The 24,799-nt window shown below is 39.3% G+C and overlaps 1 protein-coding gene across 1 annotated transcript in view; it reads right to left on the bottom strand.

Moving 5' to 3' along the window:
• alk (ALK receptor tyrosine kinase) overlaps positions 1-24,799 on the bottom strand; it is a 351,702-nt gene that overhangs the window by 80,473 nt on the left and 246,430 nt on the right. The window lies entirely within an intron of this gene.

Below are 24,799 nucleotides of genomic sequence, written 5' to 3'. Positions count from 1 at the left end.
TCCCTCCCTCTCTCTACCCTCCCCCCTCTCTCTACCCTTCCCCTGTCTCTTGTCCATCCCTTTACTTTTACATATAAGTCATGACACATATGAAAATACGGTGAATACCTGCCTCCCTGACCACAGAGTTAATATGCCAAACCTTACACACTAACTTACACTACCAACAAATGGCAACAAGAGCTGCTGCTAACCATACACACACTAACACACAATATACTGAAGTTTGGAATGCATCATTAAAAACTGCAACAAAATGTGTGCTGTTATTTTAGATTAGCTATTTTTTGGTTGCTGATATCCACACTATCGTGCTGTTGCAGCACTGTTTTACAGTAAGGGTCCAGTTTGCAGACATTTCACACCAACACCTCTATAAAACAAATGTTGATGTTTGAATATTACAATGTTTCCACTCGGGCTTTAAAATCCCAGATTGCCATGTACTGTACAGTACATTAAACAGGGGCTGCCCTCCTTCCCATCTGTACTTAAATAACTATAAATGTATTTCATTGTAAATAAATAATTTCTGCATTATAAAACATTAAAACTGAATTGACAGAGGCACACAGGCACTGAGACGTCCAATAGTCAAACTGCTGAGTGCTGATTCCAGCTTGGCTAAGTTTTCGTTGGCAAATCCTGATTAGGTTCATGTCTTTTTAGACATACTTTGTCTTTGAAGTAATCTGAAATAAAATCAACAAAAGGGACAAAAAAGTTCACACTAAATCATAAAAATCATAAACGCGTAGAAAAATGCACTGCACCATATCGACTGTGTACAAAAACCAATACAATAACAGAATTAATTATATTTCAGATTAGGTTTTTCAGGATTTGGCAGAGACGTAAGTGGAGGTAAAATGGTTTAGTTTTTTTGTGTCTAAGTAAACAACTGTGCTATAACAAATTTAGAATACAATAATAAATAAAATAGTCCCACATTTGGCTTATCAATGACAATAAGATAAGAGATGACTCTTTCAGTGATTATAAGGACACAAACACAATTGTTTTAAAGTGCCACGGCTGTAGTAGAACCATCCATCCATCAGCTCTATTTATCGTGTGAGGGTCACGGGGGTGCTGGTGCCAATCCCAGCTGACATCGGGTGGGAGGCCTGACATGTCACCTGTCTATCACAGGGCTACTGTTGTAGGTGCATTAGAGAATTGGGTTTCAGATGTACTGAAAAGCTCACATGCAGTATCAGGATATAACTGGATACATTCCAGACCTAGAGAGTACAGGAGCAAGAGAGAACAACCTTGTTCAGGGTTAAGACAAACTCATTTTGTCTTTCTTTTAATTTGATGAACAGAAATGTTTTTACTAATTAAACTATGATGAAAGGTCCATATCAGTCAGTGAGTCAGTGAGATGAGGGAGATTCCACTATTTCAATTTTTTTATATTTTACCCTGCTTCTTGCCCAATGTCAGCACGACCCTCAAAAGGATAAGCAGTATAGATGATGGATGGATTCTGTAAGTCTGGCTTTACTTCTTCCTGGACCTGGATGCTACCGGTCTAAAATCTGTGGAGAGATGTTCTGCCAGCTGCTCTTTGCTGGAGAGGTTTTGTGGCCCTACCTTCTGCTTGAAAATGATCCAAAAGATGCAAACTTGACACAGGTCTTATTTGTAACCTTTTCGTATATGCAGTGTTTTTGCGATCGTGGTCATTGTTTTCCTCTCCTACCAAGCTTCTCGAGTCATGTCCTCACTCAGTATTTGGTTATGCAAACCTGTTTTTACACTCTAACACTCATGCAGCCCTGTCATATCAGGACACTCACTGTTGTCGTCCTGGTCTGGTCCACAACAAACATGCTGTGCCCCGTCTGATCCAAACTAATTTACTTTGGGTTAATCTGACCAAAGAATGTGCTGCCAATATTCATCGGGCTTATTTCCATGTTCAAGCTTCATCTTGCAGTTTTGTACATTTTTTGAGTAGTGGCTTTCATCTCAAATGTCCCTCACACGACCTGCGAATCCTTTGGCTAAATCAGAAGCATTAACCTGCTGCATAATAATCCAACTGTGCGTGACATTATCTTTTGAGGATGACCACTGTACCTTGTGTTATTGGTCGTTTGGCTCTTCCTGTACATCCTGACCAATGCTGCAACTGTGATTTGGTTTTTCATTTTAGTCTGTTTTAGTCTGTTTGCTAACAGTTCCACTTCAAAACAATAAAAGTTTTGAAGTTTTTCACATTTTAGCTATATTGCACAGTATTGTTGTATATTGTATTTGTATTCAACATTCAAGAGAGTTGCCTTCTCTAATAAGATACGATTTAATATTAAGATCAGCAAGGTTCTAAGCAGCCACAGCCCACTGATGGCGACGTTATGAACACAGATCCCAGCAGGTCTCTACCTTTCGATTATGACAAGTGCGCTGGGAAATAGGAAACAGTCTGTGTTTATTTTAGGGTTTATTTCGTGTTTTGTTTGGAGAGAACTGTGCTCGTAAGAGTACAGCAAACATAAATGCACAAATGCACACACAAGCCCACTACACAAACAGGCTCTGAGTTTTTCTGATTTCCCCAATGTCTATGCTCTGACTCCAAAGGCTTTGTATTACTACCTTTGCCAGCTCCCCCTCTTATGTTTTTGCTTTTTTAGATGGTGTATTGCCTTTCCTCTTTCGCTGCTGTCACCTCTCTCCAGTCCCTTTTCACCAAACACTCCTCGCTCCGTCTCTGTCCCTGTCCCTCCAATCAGATTTTGCTCAGAGTAGAGGGGAAGTGTTGACCAGATTGGAAGTGATGTTACAGCACCACAGCACTTCGCTACAGAACAGCTTTGCAGTGTGGGACATGCTCCCTGCCATATCCTATAATAGAAAGGAAATGAAGTCCAAGATAAGGGCTGCCACTGTCTCCTTGATAACCTTGAAATGATTTGCCAACTGTAATATACATATGGTGAGGCAGAGGAGCCACCAGCTGGGCTCAGGGCCAAAGGACGTTCAGAGACGTCCTCTCTGTTTGAATGAATACTCAGCATGACGATGATGGGATTGTAATTTTGTTCATCTTCTTTTGCATAAGATAAATGCAAACATGTCCACAGCAAACAAGTGTGTTCTTAAATCTAGATTGCCATGGATGAAACTGAAATTCATATTTAAATAAAACAAACAGCAAAATCTGTAAAAAAGGGTACAACGAAGGAGATTGTGCTTGGAATTGAAAATCCTCAATGTACTTATAATAAATGGACAGAGCTGTAGTGCAATTTAGAGTGATATACCTGAGCTCCATCTGCTCACAGTGTAAAATTGTCCATAAGTCTCCTGGACTAGTGAATTATTTTTATATCTTATCAGGCTACGTCTGTGCCTGCGCTCACAGCACTGATTAACTGAGCAGTGGATCAGAGCGGAGCCGCCAGTGCACATCACTCGAACATTTAAACCTAATTAGTAGAATACCACGCAAGGCACCGTCCTAAGTATAGATAAATAAAATGAAAATGAACGATGGAGACCCCACATGTAGGAATTAGATATACATGACTTATCTGAATGCGGATGCTGATAATTCTCATTATGGTCCTTAGTGTCCGAATGGTCTGTTGGTTATATACAAAACAACAACACCTGACCTTTGTTCAGACTTCAGTTTAGTGAAAGCCTCCCCCATGATGACAATGTTTTGTGCACCACAGAAAAACAAAACAGCTCATGCCAACTAATCCTCGTTGTCAATTGACAATTCTCTTTTCATAATGCTATTCATTTATGCTCCCTTAGTGCCCTGCTCGAGCTAATGTAGCTCTTTTAATTGTCATTTACTGTATGTGCAGCATACGTGTGTGTTAGTGAGGATGTATGATGCTTATTTCATAACCACATTAAGGTTTGTTTGTCTTGTGGCTTCTGGTTTGCATTAGCTGTGAGTCTCATTCATCAAACAATACAAAAACATGAACACGGAAAAACAATACATGGAGTAGTGTGTTGCACGGTGGTAATATTTCCCTGAAGCTGTGAGACTCTGCTCGACTCACACAGACAGGTTTAAACCAGAGACTATATAAAAAGATGGACAACACGTCTCCACTTCTTACAACTATATGGAAATGAATGAGTGTGCACAGTTAAGATCGGGGGGACGGAGACACTATTGCGAGGTCAAATAACTATTTAATTCCAAATTTACATGAAGATTGAACACTTGAACAAACATCAGTGTGATAAGAACTATCTAAAATTACAGAAACAATCTTTCAGAAATATCTATTTAATGTGTTTTTTCTCCCGATTTATGAAATGAAGAACAGCCAGGCATCAGCAGGCAGCTACGTCGTCCATCCCTATGTAGAGTCCAGTCTGGGTTTTAAATGTGTAATCTTAGGCTTCAGTCTTGTTTTGAGGACAGAATCACAAAACAAAACAAAAAAACATTAATCATAATAGACCAGCATTGGTTGCCTTGCGAACTTATTGTGTATGTCCAATGCTTGGGTATTCACAATGTCCTAAAATACAACTAAGCTGAATATGTATTTTAGTTGTAGAGTGAATATCAATTATAGTTAAGAAAATTAGTTCCCTACAAAATAAATGTAAGTTGTGTGTGAACAATTGGACATGAAATGGAAAGAGGATACTGAGGGCATCCCATAAGTATTTCCCTTGTGTATTCATTGGCCCTGCTTCAGCGACTTTCATCACATGTTGTTTGGGTTGGATACTTTTTCGTCACTGTCCTGATTCAATTTACAGACTGCAAATTGAATCTGAAAGCTAATTAGAAAACTAATATGAAGAAAATGAAAAAGAAAGAGAAGATATGAGTTGAATTAAGCCAGGGGGTGTTGCAGGACAGAAAGCACATTGTGGAATGAAGTCAGTCCTGCAGGCAGGCAAAGCCGGAAACTGTTGGACAATAGTTACAGAGTTTTGGGTCATGATTTGCTGAAATTGCTCTTTGTTTGTGTTAACAACGATATATTCATCTCAGTGTAATTTGATTAAGTTTCATTTGACTTATGAAAGCCTGGTTTCCCGGAAACTAAAGATGATGCCAAGTATTGATTGTTTTATGAAAGTTTTACTGATCGCATGAGTTGCAATACACAATACATCCTGAATACAACTTAAAGGGGAATTCTGGTATTCTTCTTCCTACTACTTAACCGATTCCAAAATGTTGATGTAAGTACCATTCATTTGCGCACCCACATTATTAAACTTAATGCCTGCCTTGAAAAAAAGTGTGTGGAGGCTTTTACACATCGGATAGGGAAGAGAGTGAATGTATTTCCTTTCTTGACAGAAAGACATGACTTTTTACCCGTCACATCTCTCTTACTTTCATGTGCAAATTTGAGTAAACAAATGCCACCAAAAAATATAAAAAAAATTCTAAATGTGTCCTTGTCTCATCCAAATGGCCCTCTATAAAAAAAACTGATTTATGACAAAACATTTTACTGATAATGTGGGTGTCAAAAAAAACATTGTATAGTTTTTACAAAGCCATTTATCTCACATCCTGCCGAAAGTCCATGCACCCTGTTGAATGTAAGTGCAGTAAAACCAAAGGAAGGGGAGGACAGAAATGGAAACCGCTTTACATGGTAATGGGATTTTTACCCTCAAAGAGACATTGCCATAGGTATCAATCATGTTGGCTGTTTCAAATTGAAGTAATTTTTTCGTGGAGGAAAGATGAAATTGATTGAAAACGATGCTGCGTGTGACTTGGTATGTAGAAAGGCAGCAGAGGTTAAGGAGTTACGAGGTGGGTGGGGTGCTGATGTGATTGCTGTTAGATCAGGATCTCTACCTAAGCCGCACCGATTCTGACGGAAAAAAACTGGTGCACCGACAGGCATAAGCCAACATGTCAATAGAAGTGCAGATTAGATTGAACAGGCTGACATGGCCAAGCTGAATGAATGTCACTTCTCCAAACTAAACACGACACATCTGAAGGCTATGTGTTGAGAGAAAAAGCTGTTTTACCGTCATGCAGCTGGAATCAGAGGGTAGATGAGGTAAACTGGATACAGGCTTGATGCATTTTAGGGTTTTTGAAAGAATTCACTGTTTGCTAATCTAAAGGCTATAGATTAGCAAACTTTAAGGCTTTAAAGTTTTTTTTACATACTACTCCAAATTTCATGTTTCAAATATATGTTATTGTGAAAAGCACTACATACACCATATTCTCTGAAAATTACAAAGATTGGTCTCATCACACAAACAAAAAATAGTCCTCGTGGCAGTAAACATACAGCTGTGAAAGGTTGGTTGAGTTGACAATAATCTTGAGACTTTTACATGACTTTTTTTACAGCCGGAAACTTGGAAATGCACTCACAGCGAGCATCGGCTATTGTATATTCAGTTGAGTCACACCTGAATACAGCTATCTTACAATTCTGTGCTCAGCAAATTATTCTGAGACTGAGAAATGAACAATTTGCCAAGAGCAAATTACAGAGGATGAAAGCAAACCCAACCAAATAAACAACCCCAGATGAAACGAGAATAGCTGCATTTCCTGAAGAGAGTACGTGTGATTGCTGCATCGGCTGCTGTTGCCTTATTTTCTGATATTTTCAGCAAATGGTTCCACAGTCTTATAATTTCACTCTTGCATTATTGATGTGCACGAATTCAGCTCATATCACCCTGAACAGCTGTAATAGGAGCAAACTTATTCTGAAAAACACAGGAAATAGTTTTGTAAATAGACGTGGCGTTATCTTTAAAGTTTTTGTCCCTTAAAAGTTTTTGGGATTTGATTGACACATTTAAAAATGATACAACATTAACTACATGATGTATCAAAGAGTTAAATTCAAGAGCAGGTAGAATGGGTTCGACTACATATACATGAGATCTCAAATCAAACATGTGGGCAATGGTAAGGCTCATACAAACAGATAAGTATCGAAACAAGTTTGTTGAAGCTTGAAAGAAAGTAAATCTAGGAAACATTTTAATGGCAAAAAAGTTTTGGGATATATATTTTCAGGATCAGACCCCAAATTCATATACACCTCTAAGTTAGTTTTGTTTTCCTGGTGCTCTCTGTCCTGTTTGTGGGTAGTTAACCCTAACCCTTTTTATCCCATTTATTTCTCCAAAGGGATCTCTTACAATGTAGGGTTTTGTTATTTCAGCTTGGTTTGGGGATATCTAGTAGTCCAGTTATGGGACTTTGTTTTGGTGGAGTTTAGTTCAGTTTTTAGGCAGTTTAGGGAGGGATTAGCAGAGTGTAACAGCCCAATGGGTGGTTGGCTCAGTGGCTTCTCCATCTGTTGTTTTTTTGCTGGTACATCCAGCCCCATTTGTTTCATTTGCATTTTGTGTATGGTTCATTATTTTGTTTAAGATAAAGCTTTGTGTTCTTTTCTTTCTTAAGTGTTCAGTGGAGCCTTTGTTTGGTAATGGAGGCCGTTAACAACATGGACTGGTGGTTAGAACAGCAGGACTCTATTATGATCTGGATTTCACTCACTTTCACAACTTCTCTTTAAATGTTGACTCATTTGATGACTTCAACTGAATTATGTGAACTATTGACTGTATATAAAGATGGACGACATTACTGCTCCCCTAAAGTGAGGCCAAATCATCTTGAATTCCCCCTATATTTATGTTTGAAGACGTGGTCACCATTTTCTTTAGTTGTATTGGATTTGGCTGCAAAACTGTTTACCCCTGAAACTCCAAAAGTGTTTTGTGGACTCAAACACTTCACCCACCCTCCATCAGCATAGTGGTGAGTAGATAGTATATGAGTGAATTAAAACATTGTCGGTGAACTATCCCTTTGAGAAGAAGAAGCTATTAACACATTTTTCTTTGCCTGACAAAATACATATTATATTTTGTATATCAATAAGGATTACAAAAAAGCAATGTTTATCAACGAATACAGAGACATGCTAATGCTCACTGGGTCCCAGAAAACTAAACAAAACTATATTGATAATGATTTCAGTGTTTTGACGAGCAGGGGAAGAAAAGTCTGAAATGGCTAAAGAAGAAGGATCCTGAGTTCTCGATGCTGATTGGCAGTTGACCTCTCATCTGTGCTCCGACAGCATTTAGCATTTCAGTAAAAGCTCTTCGCTTGCACTCAAACAGCCCCTATGCGGGACCCTAAAAAAAGCTTAACAACCCACAATGGGGGCGGAACAATTTAATTTGTTAACACTACATCTGGCACTCTGTTGGGTGGAAAATGTTGACAGACTTGTTGCACAAAATAATTATAGCTAAGAGAAAGACTCCTAGGGGAGATTAAACATTTGTAGCGTGAGCGTGAGGAAAAGAGCTGAAGCTTCAGCGCAGGAAATCTGTCCAAGCAACAATATATCTTTTGTGATGCAGTGGCCTGGAGCCTAAGACAAGTTTCCCTATGGGACAATGAAGTGTACATTACCTTACCTTACCTTACCTCACCTTACCTATCTGAGCTATCTGAGCAAATCTTAACACAAAAAGGGGCTATTTGCGAGCGAGCGCAGGGTTTTGAGTGCATTACAACATCTGAACATGAAATGAACAAGTCCTGCTCTAAAAATGAAAGACCACGCTCTTGAATAAAATACAAAACAAACCTTAAAATTGAGAAAGAATGCAGTAGTTCATCCCACCAGTATGATAGAAAAACCTGAATAACCAGGGCAGGCAAGCCATCTGGATGAGTGGGAGTCTTAATGTAGTTTGAGCTTCAGTGTGGGTGGGCAACACAATACATTATACAATAAATAAACAAATGTCACACTCTGTTTTGACTCTTTTAATGAGACTGACCAGCCGGTGCCACGTAAGTGTGTTTGTGGGGTGTGGATATAATTTCCTCACATCTTATCCCACTAATTTAACTTAGGCCCATTTGTGATGAAAGCTTAGTTTACATAATGCATTGTTTTACATGTGTCTCTACTGTGATAGAGGGATCTGCAGCTTCTTGTGACTGGCCAGTCTGCCTCTACTTTTTTTTTCCTTTCTCAGGCAGCTGCTGCTAAAACCACTAACAGATAACATGAAGTTATTTATCCTGTAACCTCTGATCTCTTGTACAGGATGAGTGTGGTGTCTCTCTGTGGGTAATGCTCTCTCAGCAGTATCCTCAGAAGCCTCTGTATCATTATCAAGCCAACCTGCCTCCCCCCAAAAAGGGATTGATGTGGCGTCACTCATCCTTCCAGATAAGTCCACCTCTCTGTCAGCATATAAAAGGTGGATACAGCTGGTGAGAAACCCGACTCATAATATCAGAGAACAGGGGTTACAGGATAACTGACTTTGACCTCTCTAAAACAGTAGTTTCATAGTCTCTCTATGGGGCTATACTGACTCCTCTATTGCTAGAGGATCTTATCTGAGTGACTGGTTGAGTCCACATTCAGGACGGTGCACCGGGAGAGGACACTGCCAAAAAAATTGTTTGAAACACAGCTCATTGCAGTATTGGTTTTTTTCTGGAGTCACATCCCGAAACTGGGCCCGGTATGTTGTCTTTTTTTTGGGCTCATATTTACCCAGCCCAGCTGGAGGCTGTAGTTCTTTTTAGGCCATAGTAATTACGAACACAATTCAGTGGGAGAGATTAACTGATGTGCTTAGTTAGTTTGTAGCTTAATCCATGACACTAAACAACTGAGGAGACCTCCTCAAGTCTTCATGTCAATACCAATGACTTTATTTACAGATGCATGACATGAGAGATCCCCAGAGGCAAACATTTCTCGATGGCCCCCTAGTCATAAACCCAGTCAATGTTAGTAGATAAGAGATGGGCAACACAAAAAATTCAAATTCATAGTAGTTCATATCACACCGATACCAGTAGTCCCTGGAATTTGGTACCGGTACGCAACGGTACTATTTCATGATACTTTACTCTCTATCTATAACAAATAAAATGTCTGACCTTCACCAGGAGGAGGTGTGATCACTCTAAAATGTTTCCACTGTGTTGGTTTCATATTAAAGTTTCTGCCATAACGTTACTTAAACAATCTCACATAACGTTACTGTTTACCTAAGCATGCTAGTCTGGCCACCTGTGGCTCAGAGAATAGGGAGCCACCTCCACCCTCGACAGAATTCTAGTACAGTGGAAACCGCTTATAGTGATCACGTTTGTCACAGGGCGAAATTCATTGTGTAGCTTCTATACGATAGTCCCGGAATTTGAGGGAAAGGTAACGGCGCCACACACACAAACTCCGCTGCTCACTTCTCTCTCTCTCTCTCTCTCTCTCTCTCTCTCTCTCTCTCTCTCTCTCTCTCTCTCTCTCTCTCTCTCTTACTCGCTTTCTCACACTCTCTCTCTCTGTCTTTCTCTCTCACAGACTCAGCTGACGTCTCTGACTCGCTACAGTTTAAATATTGATTTGTTTAAAATGGCGCTACAATATCACCACTGATCATCACATAATGATCGATGCTTTTCTTCAACGAGTCAAATCTTTCTTCAGAGCTGCACAGTCATTCATAATTCAGCTCGTCTCTCACGCTAACCCACACTTTCACATATAAACAGTGTGATTGGATACATGTGTAAACTCAGACTGGGTAAAAACAACTGAATTTGTAAACTTGGTCAATTTATGGAGAGCTGGAGGAGGTGGCGGTGCGCTCGGTTTGGCTCGATTCGGTTGGTTGTGCGTAGGGCGAATGATAGAGACACAGAGAGGAGCAGTAAATTACTGACAGAGCCGGTAACAACTGTAAAAAAGTACTTTTTTACGATCCAAACATGTATGAAAAGACAAATGAACAATGAAAGCGAACATAGTGGAGCTGTGCATGGCTCCATGTCTGCGCCATTGACTCCCAATTGTTCTGACTGTCTGAACTGATCAGAAATGAGCTTGACTTGATCACATTCCAGAGGTGAGTCACATGGTCTTGCTCTCTCTTTCTTTATCTAACGTATACTCTCTCTTTCACTCTTAGACACGTATACATACTCTCCCCCGGTAGTACCGACGTAATTTGGTCGGTACCTTTAAAAGTACCGTGTTTGGTACACAACCCTACTCCTTGAGCTCACTGCGTCTGTGCGGTTGTGAAACTTCTGCTCTCGGATTCCGACTCTGCTTTTGAATTTTTTTTTTGTGCAAGAAGTTTGTCCACAAACAACAGAATGCCAAGTGTAGTGTTGACAATTGAGAGTCCCGTACAGGCAGTTACTTTAACCAAGTTCATGCACTCCCCTCTCTTCATGGCTGTATTATTACACTGGCTTCATTGTGCTTGAATAAAAATTGACGTCACCATCATGGAGCAGGAGTCTAGAGCAAAGCAGACACAAGCAGGGACTATTTGAGCTACTGGAGTGTGAGCGCAAGGTTTTGAGTGAAATCACTACACAATCAGAATGTGAAAGTCAAAAAATTAAACCTGAAAGACCTTGCTCTTGAATAAAGAGCAATATCTAAATTAAATACAGCTGAGATTGACTTGTGATTTTTCAGGTGGGTGTATTTTAAGGACACAGCCCATTTGGAGCTAGTCCTAATAACATCACCAGTACAAGATGGCAACTATGGGATCAGGGATTATTTATCAATACACAGAAATCAGGAGTAAAGGTAAAACTTAAAATAGAAGATTTGCATGAAGAAGTTGTTCAATGATGTTTGATGCAAAACCAAACACTAAAGAATGACTTATGACTCCAGCATGACAAGGGCGTATTCACAATTCTGACACAAGATCCTGCACAGTTTTCAAACTGGGAAAACATGTGCGGAGTGTGTGGGAGTGTGCCAGAACTCTTGTGGTTGTTTTGGATAATACAGCAGTTAAGGTAACAAACCACATGGATGAAGGTGACACACACAATAAAACACATTTTACTTAGTTAAAAACAGCAGCCACGTTGACTTTACATCTGCTGATTCTATTCATTGTTACTGTACCTACACTGACTGCAGAAATAGCCTCTTCACAACCAAATTGCACATTCAAACAACAGAGCAAACATCAAACTTAACCACAGAGCTCAGATACTGTGTAATGCTTTTGTGCTGATTGAAATATCACTGCAAATTTGAGTTGGCAAATGTCAGGGCTGGGAGCATCAAAGAGATGTGGAAACACATTAACCATGCCTGTGTAGAGGAATGAAAACTACCATCTCCAAATTCTCTTCACACAAATATGGAAAGTACAAAATTGGTACTTTCCAAACTGGCTTGCAAACTACAGTAAGACTGATATTAATCTTGTCATTAATCACCCCGCTCTCTCCATGACTGATCCTCAACTCATTTGTGTTTTCTACTTGTCAATGTCAAATTAAACTGCATATCCAATTTAGTAAGGCTTCTGCTGTACCTTACAAGGCGAAAAAGTGTGGAGGACCTCTATAAATGACTTATTTCAGTGATGAAATCTTTGCTTCTCAGACAAACTGCTATGCTATTACAAAGATGAAAGACATGGGGGGAGAGATCACATGGCTCCTTGCCCTTTTTAATTATGACCTAAATTCAATTACTTTGCTACCTCATACTTTACAGAGCCACGGGAAATTGCTCCAATCGAGTGACAGCACTTGTGATTAAAACATGTTCACTGTGTAACATCAAAATTCTGCTGTTAAAGGAAATGGATGATGGCCCAAGACAACAGGAAATAGTTACCCTCTTCTAACTGACAAATTTATCATGTGTCACAAGACCACATCACATGTTACATGTGTGATTTACATGTAAAAAAAATATGACTGGTACTTTCCCTGTAACAAGAACATGGGAATTATCTACAGACTGCTGGACAATGCACTGCAGACAATTTAATAACAGAAAGTTGTTGGCCTACAATTGCTAATCTATATTCTAAGTAACATGTTTGCACTGCTTGGTGTAAAGTAAACACACACAAGTTTGAATGATTCTACTGGCAACTTGATGACTTTTGAAAAATATGTAATAGGTAAGGAAAGTCAGGAAAGTCAGGAAAGTAGTCACTTCAGCAGGGTTTGAATCCATTTTTATTCTTGATGTAGACCAGCCTTGGAGGCACAACAAACCACTAATCATTATATGAGGAGATGAATGCTAAGATGCTGGCAGCCCTCAGGGCCTGCACTGTTGATATGTCAGTGGTGTAATCTAGAGGGGTTGCAGCTGACAACAACTGAAAACAAAGGCCTGTATGACATAAGGCCAAGGCATGAGACCACAACACAAACCAAGACAACACTAAGACTAAAATAATGAGATTAAGAATGAGACCCTTCAAAACTTTCACTTCAATATAACATTGCTCAGTGGTACTCGACCTTTTGGTCTTTTAAGATAAAGCAGTATTTTCCTATGAAACCAAAACATTTAATTTTTAGAGGCCTGGTGAGGTTAAAAATATCATTGAATTCTGAAGTAAAAAAACATGTACCTTGTCATGTCTTGTGTCAGGACATACAGTAGTTTACAGTGGAGTTGGGTGCACACTATAGCTTTATGTAGAAGTCGGCCTATGGAAGAACATCCACATGTATATGTTCATATAGTAGGAATATTCAATCCTGGTGTTTCAGTTATTAAAAAAACGTATGTTTTATTATATATTATTGATGAACTGAGATACATTTACCTTTTGACCAGATGCCAGCGGTGAAAAGGTCCGTTTACCAGCAATTCAACTTCATTAGAAAAGAAGACACCAGAATAGTGGATATAAAGTAGGCTAAATGCTTTCAGCTATATGATGTTTGATAATTTGCTTTAAACTGAGGCCCAAATTTATTCTGTTCTGTTCAAATGTTGAACTGTGCCTTAAAAGCGAATATGTAAGTGGTATTCATGTGAAATCCTTGGGCCTGAGGTTATGTAAAACGAATGATTTACATGTTTAAATAGGAAGCACAAGGAAATGTATGATTGGCTAAAGAAGCTTGGAAATCAGAAATCAATGTGAAGGGGATATGGTCATGGTTTTAGTGAGGACTGTTGGTAAAACTAAGTTATGATACAGTTCCTAGTAGGGACTTCAAGTTGAGTGCATTCTCTACAGTTGAAAAGGACGTTTTTCTTTTCATACAACATGGTGCAGCCTGGGTTGACTTTTAATGTAATCCTTAACTAAAGTACTAAGACCTCATGCCTCAACTGAAAGGCATAAAAAGAGTTAAATAACTAGCTGATCAAATGGTGCAGCCCAATGTTCTTCAACGAGGCTGTGACCTTAGATTACGGTGAACTTTGATTTTGCTTTTCCACCTGTGACATCGCATGAAAAACATTCATTTTCCATGTACATTTCTGATCTGTGTTGACATTATGTTGATTAATGGATTTTATTGTCTAACTTGTTATTTCAAATGATAAATAATGTATCACATGTTCATGTTGTGTACATCGCAGATAAAGATTAATAAATACAATAAAATGTAAACTAGAAAGACCACCTCATGGTTGTAAAGTTACAGTTTACATCCATGTCTATTCAGACAAATATATACAGTACAGAAGACTTTCACAGAATTTCATAGAAGGTATTAAGGGTCTTTTTATTCCATATAAAACATTTTTTTGGGGGGTGAGTTGACAGAGACCAAAAACCATCCAAAGTGCGAACCATATTTAAGAAAGACAAATCCCAAATAATGTTTACATTTCCCACAAGAAAATGAATGGATCCATCAAGATCATTTAATGCACACCATGAAATAATCCCAGTAAGTAAGGGTTAACTCCAGTTACTCAACTGTCTTGTTATACTCCCTCTAATTATTGGCTGAAATGCAGCTATTGATAAATAGATAATTTAAAGTTTCACAATTTAGTGGTGCTGCGTCAATAAAACTTTAAAACAAATATTGAAATTTCCAGTAAAATGACACATGACTCGTTTATCCCTGGAACCAATCTGCATGCAAGCATTAAAGCTTTCCATAGCAGGGATTGCCCATTTAATCTGGACAGCACAGTACAATTTGAGTGTCCAAAAAGATGCTTGCACCACTGCCTACAAAGATTACATCTTAGATGTGAGGTCTATTCTATTTCAATAACTCCAGATGAATATATATTCCCTGCCCCAAAAAATGGATATATCCATTTAATGTATGAAATGTCTGTTTCAAATATCTTCAACCATTTGAAAGTTTGCCAATGGTAAAATACAGTCTATAAAAGATTATATTTTTCTGTTATTTCTCGTCTTGTCATCCAAACTGTCTTGAAGAATGGATACGGCCCAATCTTTTAGCTGATTAAATCTGCGCAGCTAATCTAAAGACAGCAGGAGCAGTATGTTTGTTCCAATTACAGCCTCTAATTTGGAGACTGTGCAGCAAATTACCAAAACAGTGCCCAATTAAACTCACCTCATGTGGGTACCATGATTAAATTTGGTGCAACTAGGGGCTGCTGCTTGATGACGCATACGGCAGAAGTATCAACAAGTGCTATATCTTGCAACAGACCTGTGGCTGTTGTTTAACTCTTCATGTGGCAAACCTGCGGACTTACATGGACCTGGTATTTATGAAATCCCAGGCAATGTAGTTGGTGTTTAAACTCCAAACTACTTCCCTGCATCATACAATAAAGTTCTGCATTGTGATCACAGCGTATTATCAAATGATTTCGTAGAGCAACATGGATCAGAGTTTATGGTTAGATTCTGGGATGGAAGTGGAATGACAAAGGGAAAATCTTTGTTGTACAATTTCTAAATCGATTTATTTATCGATATTTTTATTTGGGGAAATGGCAATTTTTAAGTACTTCTCACTAAAAAGGCATTAACAAAACAAAAAAACCCTCTACACTATAGAGTAGAAAACAATGGATTCAAACAGCCTTGTCCTTAATAAAGGCAAGTGTTGGAGCACATTGAGGACTCCATGGTAACCATGGTAATTCATTTTACAAAAATAAAGATGTCTACAGATTTTCTTTAGTGCTGGTACAAGGTAAAAATGTCAAACACTTGGAATTTTTTAAGATATTGAGAAACATTTTTTTTAGAAGATAATCATGCTTGAGGACCATAATTATTCACAGTGATTCTTAACGATTTTAAGGACATTGCCTCTAGTGCCATTATCCGGTCAGATCATTAACTGTGAGATACATTATCTCAAAACATACAGGACATGTTGACATGACATTTGCTGAGCAGACTGCAGTAAAACAAACTAGTCCTCTAGAAATGAGTCTCTATAAAAGTAAATTGCATCTTTTTAATGTAAAGTGCTATATTAACAGCAGTAAAGTCCCCAGGAGGTAATTGGGAGTAGATGGTAGAGTGACTGTCATGCCATCACACACCAGGGTTCCCATCCAAAGGCCTGTCTGTGGTTGGGTTTACGCAACAAAAGCACTTAGTTTATGGTTAGGGAAACATTCCAAATTAAAATACAATCTCTTCCAAATCTTAACCATTAATTGTGAGTGTCTCAACTAACCATCAGATGTGCTGTAATCACTTCAAGTGGAAAAAATCTGATATTTTGGCAGAAAACTCATACATTATCTATAGTTATTGTACTGTACATTCAGCATTAATGTATTCGCAACATACCAAATAGGTAAAATGACAAGTTTTCTAATACACTCCCTAACCAGGAGCTTCATATATATATATATATATAGGCTTTGCCCCTGGGGAGTATCACTGAGAGGCGACCTCTCTTTCACAGCAACACCCTGATCACATTCAAACAGTCACACACATTCACACCTGGAATATGTCCAGTACGACCACCTTCTGACCTGCTGGCCACTGAGCAGCTCCACTGGAGCAGCTGGGGTTAAGAGCCTTGCTCAAGGGCACCTCATTGGAGCTGACAAGGGAGAGGCAAGCACTGTTTCCACCCAGACGGTGGAATAAAATAGACTGTGTATTGGTTTTTATTTCAATACCATAAACCTGTAAATTCTACGTGATAAAACATATGTAATTACTGACTTCAGTGGGATTGTTCAGTTCCATAGAAATTAATTGGTATGTTCAACAACAACAACGTTTACTGCACTCATCCTACTGAGGTAAGACACTGCTTCCATTGTCTTTCATTGACCAACTGCAGTTTCATAACGAATCAAAAGTATTGTCACTCCTCTCAGTGCCCATACGTTAGCTGTTTCTAGATTCAGCGGCCGCATCCTGCAGAGGACCAGTCTTCGTGGTCGACTGAACAGAAATGAGACGGTCTGGTCTTCCTATTGAGTCTCTAGCTTGTCCTGCTGTGACAGTCGTCGCCTAGCAACAAAGCTACGGACGAAAATGTTCTTCGGTTGAAATGTTGAAAACATAATTTTTTGACATGTGTACCTTCCATTTTAAAATAAATCCTCCTCCCGTTTTTGTCTTTCTGTTTGCCGCCATTACCTCTTTGAAAAACAGTCCAGACCTGCGGACTTACAACGACCTGATCTTTATGAAATTACAGGCAATATAGTTGGCATTTAAAGTCCGAACTTCTTCCCTGAAACATACAATAAATATAACAATAAAAACAAATGTTATATATCCAATCTATAAAACCAATGTACCAAACCTAACGCCACTATGCTTTCAACAAGTAAATCCTATCTTTTATGGCTAAAATGGTTGAGTGACACTTGAAGTGGCAGCTGAGAGAAACCATTATATGAGTCCCCAAGCAACAAGGTGTGAACAGAGCTTCCCACGTACATGCAGAGACCCCACTGACCAGTGAACTTTTTGTCATTTTTGTGTCATTTCAACAACAGGCTGTCATTTGTTCATAGTTTACTCGGTTTATGATCATGATGATGATTATTATTCTCTACATAAGCTGTTAGCAGATTGGGGTAAACTCCATTAACCTACTTTAATGGAGACCAACAGAATCAAATGGACAATTGTGTCTGCAGAGGGCGCTGCTGTTTCTGCTCATCAAAGGTTATAAAGTCTTACTTTAAATCATGCTGGATCATTTTTGCATGTCTGACATAAACAGTCCTGTAAACAGCAATCATGAATGTCACCTCAGCTGTGTTCCCACAAATCAGCCCGTGTGTCTGCACTCTTTCATTCCAGCAAAATAAAAACCTCTGCCATTCAAATGCAATAAAACTGGGCCAGGGTGACTGACATGTAAGCAAAGTAAAAAAAAAAACCTCGTTGAGAATAGGCAGAGAGAACACCGCCATGAAAACTTTATGTAACTAGGGAGGGAATGAAAAGAATACCAACTCTATTTTGCTATATCCTTTGTCATAACAAACAACTGTTTGACAGTTGCCTGTCTCTCTAATTTGAGTGTTGGTGGAAGAGTAGAGAATCAAATTTGAACCCTTTAACTGCATCTCAGGAAGGATGTGTGTGTGTGTGTGTGTGTGTGTGTGTGTGTGTGTGTGTGTGTGTGTGTGTGTGTGTGTGTGTGTGTGTGTGTGTGTGTGTGTGTGTGTGAGAGCATTCTGTGTGAAAGCGTGCCTGTGAAAATGCATGAATTGAAACATGAAACTCAGAAAAGAAAGAGAATTCATCCCCTTCCCATGGTGGAGAAACACTTGTGTATACCGAGGAGGTGAATGTTTGTATATGTTTCATGCAAGAAAGGAATAGATTTGGAGGGGGATGCTGAAATGTTTCTGTTATCAGGAGAGAGAACAATCTTCCCGGATGTTCAAAACCAATTCTAATACTCTTCTTCATGGGGGTCAAAATTGTGCTTTAACTAAAAGCTGAAATCACTCCAGAATTAATAGGAGCAGGTAGGATTCACATTTATATTATTTTAAACGTTTGATTTGTTGTTCAATGGTATTAAAGGGAATCTCCACCAATTTTACACAAAGTCAGTTACCGGTCCAGTTTAATAATACTCAGCCTGTGAAAAAATTTACATCAAAAACCAACATCAGCCTTTTGTCTGCAATGTGAATGGATAGAATCGACCTTCACTCTGAGGTCAAATGACTCTGCAGTAGACACAGGTTTTAATTGGTTCTGGTACCAATTGGCAGTGATGGAAACATGGAGGATACAACATAAAGACGATACTAGATGGTTGAAGTTTAGAATCCAGGGTTTTTGGAGCCACACCAAAACTGAGAAGTTGCTGTTACTAAATTGCAATTGCTCAGTCGTCCATTTAATGACACACAGTGACTCCAAGACACCTCTTCAAAGGATGAACCATACTTTTGTAGAACAGATGGTCTTTTCAGATATGTCAATAGTATGCTATAATAACTACCATGTCTGTCCTGTAATTGGATTTACTTCCCTGACTAGCTGATGTCCTGGCACAAGCTGCAGCCTGCTTTTCCCTGCTGGGCTCACTAGAGTTCATGGTTCAGTCAGCTGGTAGGCACCAGAAAACACACGAGTCTCCTCAGAGACTACCCTCCATACCGGGCTGTTTTACATTCAGCCGCAGTGCTGAGGGAACACTCAAGCATAGTTTAACAGTAAGGACGTCAAGCCCATAAAACATGCTCCGTCCCGGGAGAGATTTATCATCTGGCTCACTCTCTGCCGCTGCCAGTAGTAGATTACATGTCAAAAGTGGCACAGCGAGCAGATATTTCAGCCAATAAGTAAGGGCGGAGGAAAGTGCGGGGGCTTGTCTCCGGAGCGATATTGCATGGTCTCGCTGAGAGAGGGGCTCAGACTGACCCTTGACACCATTGTTCTTAAGAGTGATGGCTGACCGTAAACCTGCCTGACATCACCGCGGTGAAATGTAGCAACAGGGGAGGCAAAACAGATTAGAGGCCTGAGGGATCAAATACTCAGAGTAGAATCTCCTCATAGACTCACACATAACTGCAGAGATGGTTTTAATCTTGTTGTACAGTTACACAGTGGTAATGAGCAAATGGCAAAAAACTGAATGTCAAACCAATCATGGAAGACATTTTTCACTGTAAGTATTCAGATTGCAGAAAACAGCATTAAAAGAAAAAAATATTGAAACTGAAAAATGTATTTCCTCAAAGACAGAATATGTAAAAGCACTGAACCATATCATGACTGCAGCTAAACCCTTTGCCCTGGATAAAACGTGACCGTCAGCCATGCCATCTTTAATAATAAATAAACACAAATATCTCCACTTCATCATGTGCAATGCTGCCAAATAGTCATTATAATTAAGGTCCTAATTCAAAAAATGTACCCCTCCTTTACTTTCTTCAGATGTTATATTATATATATCGTTGCATATGTCATCAACTTCAAACAGAGTTTGGCCAGTTTCATGAAACATTCAGGCAAGAGCAGTGAACATATTTATTATTCTCACTGAAAAATTATATTATTTATATAGAACACATCATTATACAGTGGATTCAAAATAAGGTCCCAGAGGCTAAAATATACCAAGAGTAGGATGGGTTTTCTCGTTTATTTTAGAGTAGCCTACGTTCTATACTTTTGGGAGTAGAAGTAAGTAAAAGCTGGTTAACGAGATAATTGGTGTTACATGTGTCGTATTTAGACTCCAGAAAATGTCCAGACGATAAGGTGCGTACTTTGGGTGGAGTATGACTTTCACATATGAAGAACACAGTAGGAGATTCTCCATACAGACAACAACTGGACAATATCCAGAGCATTCAGGTGAGCAGTGGCACAGCATCTTGAGGCAGGACGTAACGTATTAATTCCACTGCAGAGATCACATGTTTTATTTTATAGCACATCAACATTGGTGTTGGCCCTTATCACAGAAAGCTCTTGAATCTCATAGTCTTCCAAGGTGACATCTTTGTTGGTGTCTTCTACGTGTATGTAGTAATCCAGGTCATGATATCTTCAGAAGTCACAAGCAAGTCCAGTTGCCTGTGTACACCTTTACAACTTCTGAAGATTCCACGTGTATGGCACCTCTTTTTCATCCTGAGATATTTGAATTCTTTGGGTATTTTATCAGTTTTGCATCCCAACGCAGTCTACCTTGTTTCAGGTAGCTCTTCTTTGGGAGCAGTGATAATGCTGCACTTGTTTATCCTGCTCTGCTTTAGAAATCCTTTGGCTTGTCACTTACCATCAAAAGGGAAAAGGGCTTCTTTCACAAATGATCTTTGAGAACCAGTGCTGACTCATGCATTTGATGTATAGCGACAAGGCTGCAGTTACAGTATTTCATCTACTCACTGGGGTATCTCCAGCCTGTCACTTTACATTACAGGAGGTGGGACCCACAGCCACATGATCTTTATCAACCACCGCTGACTCCTCTGTATCTGTAGCCAGTGCCTTCAAGATGTTTTGGAAGGAGCAGCTCAACAGGTGGCCTGTTTTGGACGTGCATTTGCCGTTAAGCAGCAGGGGTCAGTATAATAAATTCATCATCTGCCACTGGGTGACAAAAACACCGTCTGCAGTGAAATTCTGATAATATGCTGCAGCGATATATTAAGCACTTTTCAAACAGCAAAAAGAAGAAAGGTAAATGATTCTACGTGATGAACAGCTGCTCAATGTCATTCAAACTACAAAAGCAGTAATAGTTCTGGTATATTTGTTCTGGTAAAAAAAAAAAAAGGAGACAAAAATCAGTAGACATCCTCTCAGCCCCACGAGGGGAAGTACACACTGGTAAAACATTCTGTCAGCTAACGCCAACAGTTGTTGAACACAGAAACACCATTAGAGAAGTCAGGAGCATCCTCTCCGACAACTCCCATCCTCTCAGCAGCCAGTTCGAGCTCCGCAACTCAGGTAGGCGCTACAGAGTCCCTCTAGCGACAAAAAACACTTTTATAAACTCTTTTATCCCGTGTGCCATTGGCATTCTTAACTCTCCATTGTGACTGCTGCATTTTAACTCACAGTCTTTGTACTGGTTCTTTGTTCGATGTAAGCTGTCAGGAAAACATGTTACAGAGCGAAGCTTTTAGGATTTGTTACCAGAATATATTTGGGTCCTTTCAATCTGAATGCGGAACTTAATGAAGTCCATTCATTCAAATCAAGAACTTTTTCACTAATGATACCTGAGAGTGCACACTTTTTGTTTGAAATTCAAATGTGGGTGACAGTTTGTGTTCGACCTATTATGACCTGTTCCAATTAAAAATATAGTCTGGAAGCGCATCAGAACGTCTGAAGTAGTTTGTCTCATGAGCCATCAGAGAGCGATCACTGACAGCCTCAACCTATTGCACACCCTCTTGAAGTAAGTCAGTAATGTTACGTTGTTTTGCTACAAAAATGGAGGAGGCTAGCTATTCAGACAATCAGGACACCAGAGCATCTGAGAAGTGGCGTGTGGTTCGTTCAAACTTGATTTTTGGAATAACCAAGAGCTCAAAGTCATACTGTATTAGTGTTTGATAGATGGTGTTGTTAGAGGTGGAGCAGTCATTAACTGATCAGAAGGATCCTGGTTCGATTCCCCAGGTCCTCTAGAGTGTGTCCTTGAGCAAGATGCCGACACACCTAACTGCTCCTGATGCTGCATTATCAGTGTGTGTATCTGTGACATAACATTGCCACCCCCCCTTCCCCTCCAATATGGATAAAACTATCTGCCGATGTTGAGGTATTATTGTACTGTGAATGCTGTTCTTATTTACAGATTATTACTGAAACCGTCAGAACTTATACTAATCACGATCATGTGACCTCGGATTCAACAGGGGTGTTGCTGAGTGAGTGCAGTGTCCATTTTAAACTATATGCAAATCTGTAGCATCATCAGTGACGTCTAAAAGCTCTTTTATGCTCAACATTAGATACGTATTCTGAGTTCATTTACCCATATTTGTCTTCTGTAAGCTTACAATAATGTCAGGGGGCTGTGTAGCCAATAGTTCAAGCCAGACAAAAATAGAACATGAGGACGGAATTTCAACAATGGTGTGCCATGTTGAGAACCGATTTTGCGAGTCAGTAAGAAACTACAAACATCTATATCAAGTTACTTCACCTGGACACAGAGTCAAACAGCTAATTTTTCCTCTTTCTTGAGAGATACATTATCACAACATTCTCCAACATTGCTATGTGTGTTGTTGTCAGAAACTGTCGACTTTGCGCTGCCCTCTAGTGACTGGATGTACAACCATTCCAACGTAAAAGACACGTGGGAGTATGTGAGCAGTGATGGCTGTTTGAAATGGACGTATCCATATGTAAAGTATGTTTTTCCCAAAGAGGCAAATACATACTAGTACTTTTATATTTTAATTCCTAGATTGTAATAGTATAGAATACCAAAAATCTCATTTAATTCAATAAAGCATTTATTAGACTATTAGCAGCAAAATGTTGGCTCTAATTATAAGACAGTGCCAATATCTTGAGGATCATAAATTTCAGACTTCAGCTCTATTTTACATGATTCATACAGCATTAACAATATCATGTTATAATTATAAATATGTGATATGTAGGATCTTTCAAACACTCTGTTAAAAACACTACAACAACTTCAAATGACCTGAAAAAAGAAGGCAATAATCAAACACATTTATAGCCTATATTTATGGACTCGTCAGACTAATGTGTTTCAGCATAAGTCGTCTCTCAGACTGCTAATGAAGCCAGTTTGTTGTCTCTGGCAGAGTACCAGGCCCCAATGTCATCCAGAGGGGTCTACCCACCATAAATCCCTCATCTCATTTATGTCGAGGAGCCCACTTGTCTTTCAGAATCATTAATATCATATACAGTGTGACTACATGTGGTTATTCTTAACTAAAGCAATGATTTCAAGAGGAAAAAACAAGTTTCCATGCTTTTTTCAAACATATGACAACAGCTCCTTGATATCAGTTTATCTGTGACAGCAGGGAGCGATCGGAACATGACTCTTCCTGTGTTTTTATCACCATTGTGTGGCTTTCAACCAACTGTCTCTTGCTCAATATTGTGTGAAAGTGTGCATATTAAAATCTGTGTTTCTTGTCACTCTAATTTTGATGCAGATCTCTAGAATAGATTTGATTTAGTTGCCACCTTGAGATTTCACTGAAGATCTATAAAAGCCATTTTCCCAGAGAATATTGTAAATTTAATCAAAACATATTGTCAGAGGTGAACGGGTGGTTTCATGAGCTTTTTAAAATGAGCTGTTAATAGTTCACATTGTACTGAGGTGGATTCCAACACAGAGCACGCATCACATTTCCACTGCAGCAAAGCTAAGCTGTTGATTTTTCCTCAAAGGCATCCTGAAACTTGCTGTTTTAACTTCTGTTATAAGTCATACAAACCTATTAGACTTCAGGTTTCTTGTTATTCTCTCTGCCATCAACATTTACCCTCCTGCCTCATTCTTGAAACACTGACATTTGCTGGCCTGTGTCCCCGCACAGGTTTCTCACTGATGCCGAGCCCGGCACAGAGCCCTTCACGGCTGAGTGATTCCCCCAGATCCATCACTGACCATCACCTTCTCTCCTCATTCTTTCCATCGCTCACTATCATTCCATACATCTCTCCGTCTGTTTTCACCTCTCTCTTGCACCACTACCTTTCCCAGAGCTCTTCAATGTCTGTCTCTCCATTAAATACCACTCCCACAATTCTGTATTGCTGTACAGCTGAAGTGGTGTAATCCAGTCTTAGTTACATCAGCACTACAATCAATCACGCAGCCTGTCTTGCTGATATTCACTCACATGAAGAGTGAAGGACATGTGACCCTCATCTTAACCCACTGACTCAAATGTAGAGGTCGGAAGGCAGCTGAGAAAAATGTATTATGTTTTCCTGAGAAACACAGAAGGTTAATGCAATTTTCTTTCCTCATCAGCCATTAAAATATTAGGTAATAGAACTGTTCTTAGACAGACTTTTAAATACAAATAATAGGGGCTGGGTATTGCTTCTGATTTCCTGAAACGATTCAATT

This window comes from Hippoglossus stenolepis, chromosome 10 (assembly GCF_022539355.2).
Source record: "Hippoglossus stenolepis isolate QCI-W04-F060 chromosome 10, HSTE1.2, whole genome shotgun sequence".
In the NCBI taxonomy this organism is placed as follows: domain Eukaryota; kingdom Metazoa; phylum Chordata; class Actinopteri; order Pleuronectiformes; family Pleuronectidae; genus Hippoglossus; species Hippoglossus stenolepis.
The sequence above is the reverse complement of the archived record's forward strand: the minus strand, read 5'-3'. Positions and strand labels throughout refer to the sequence as shown.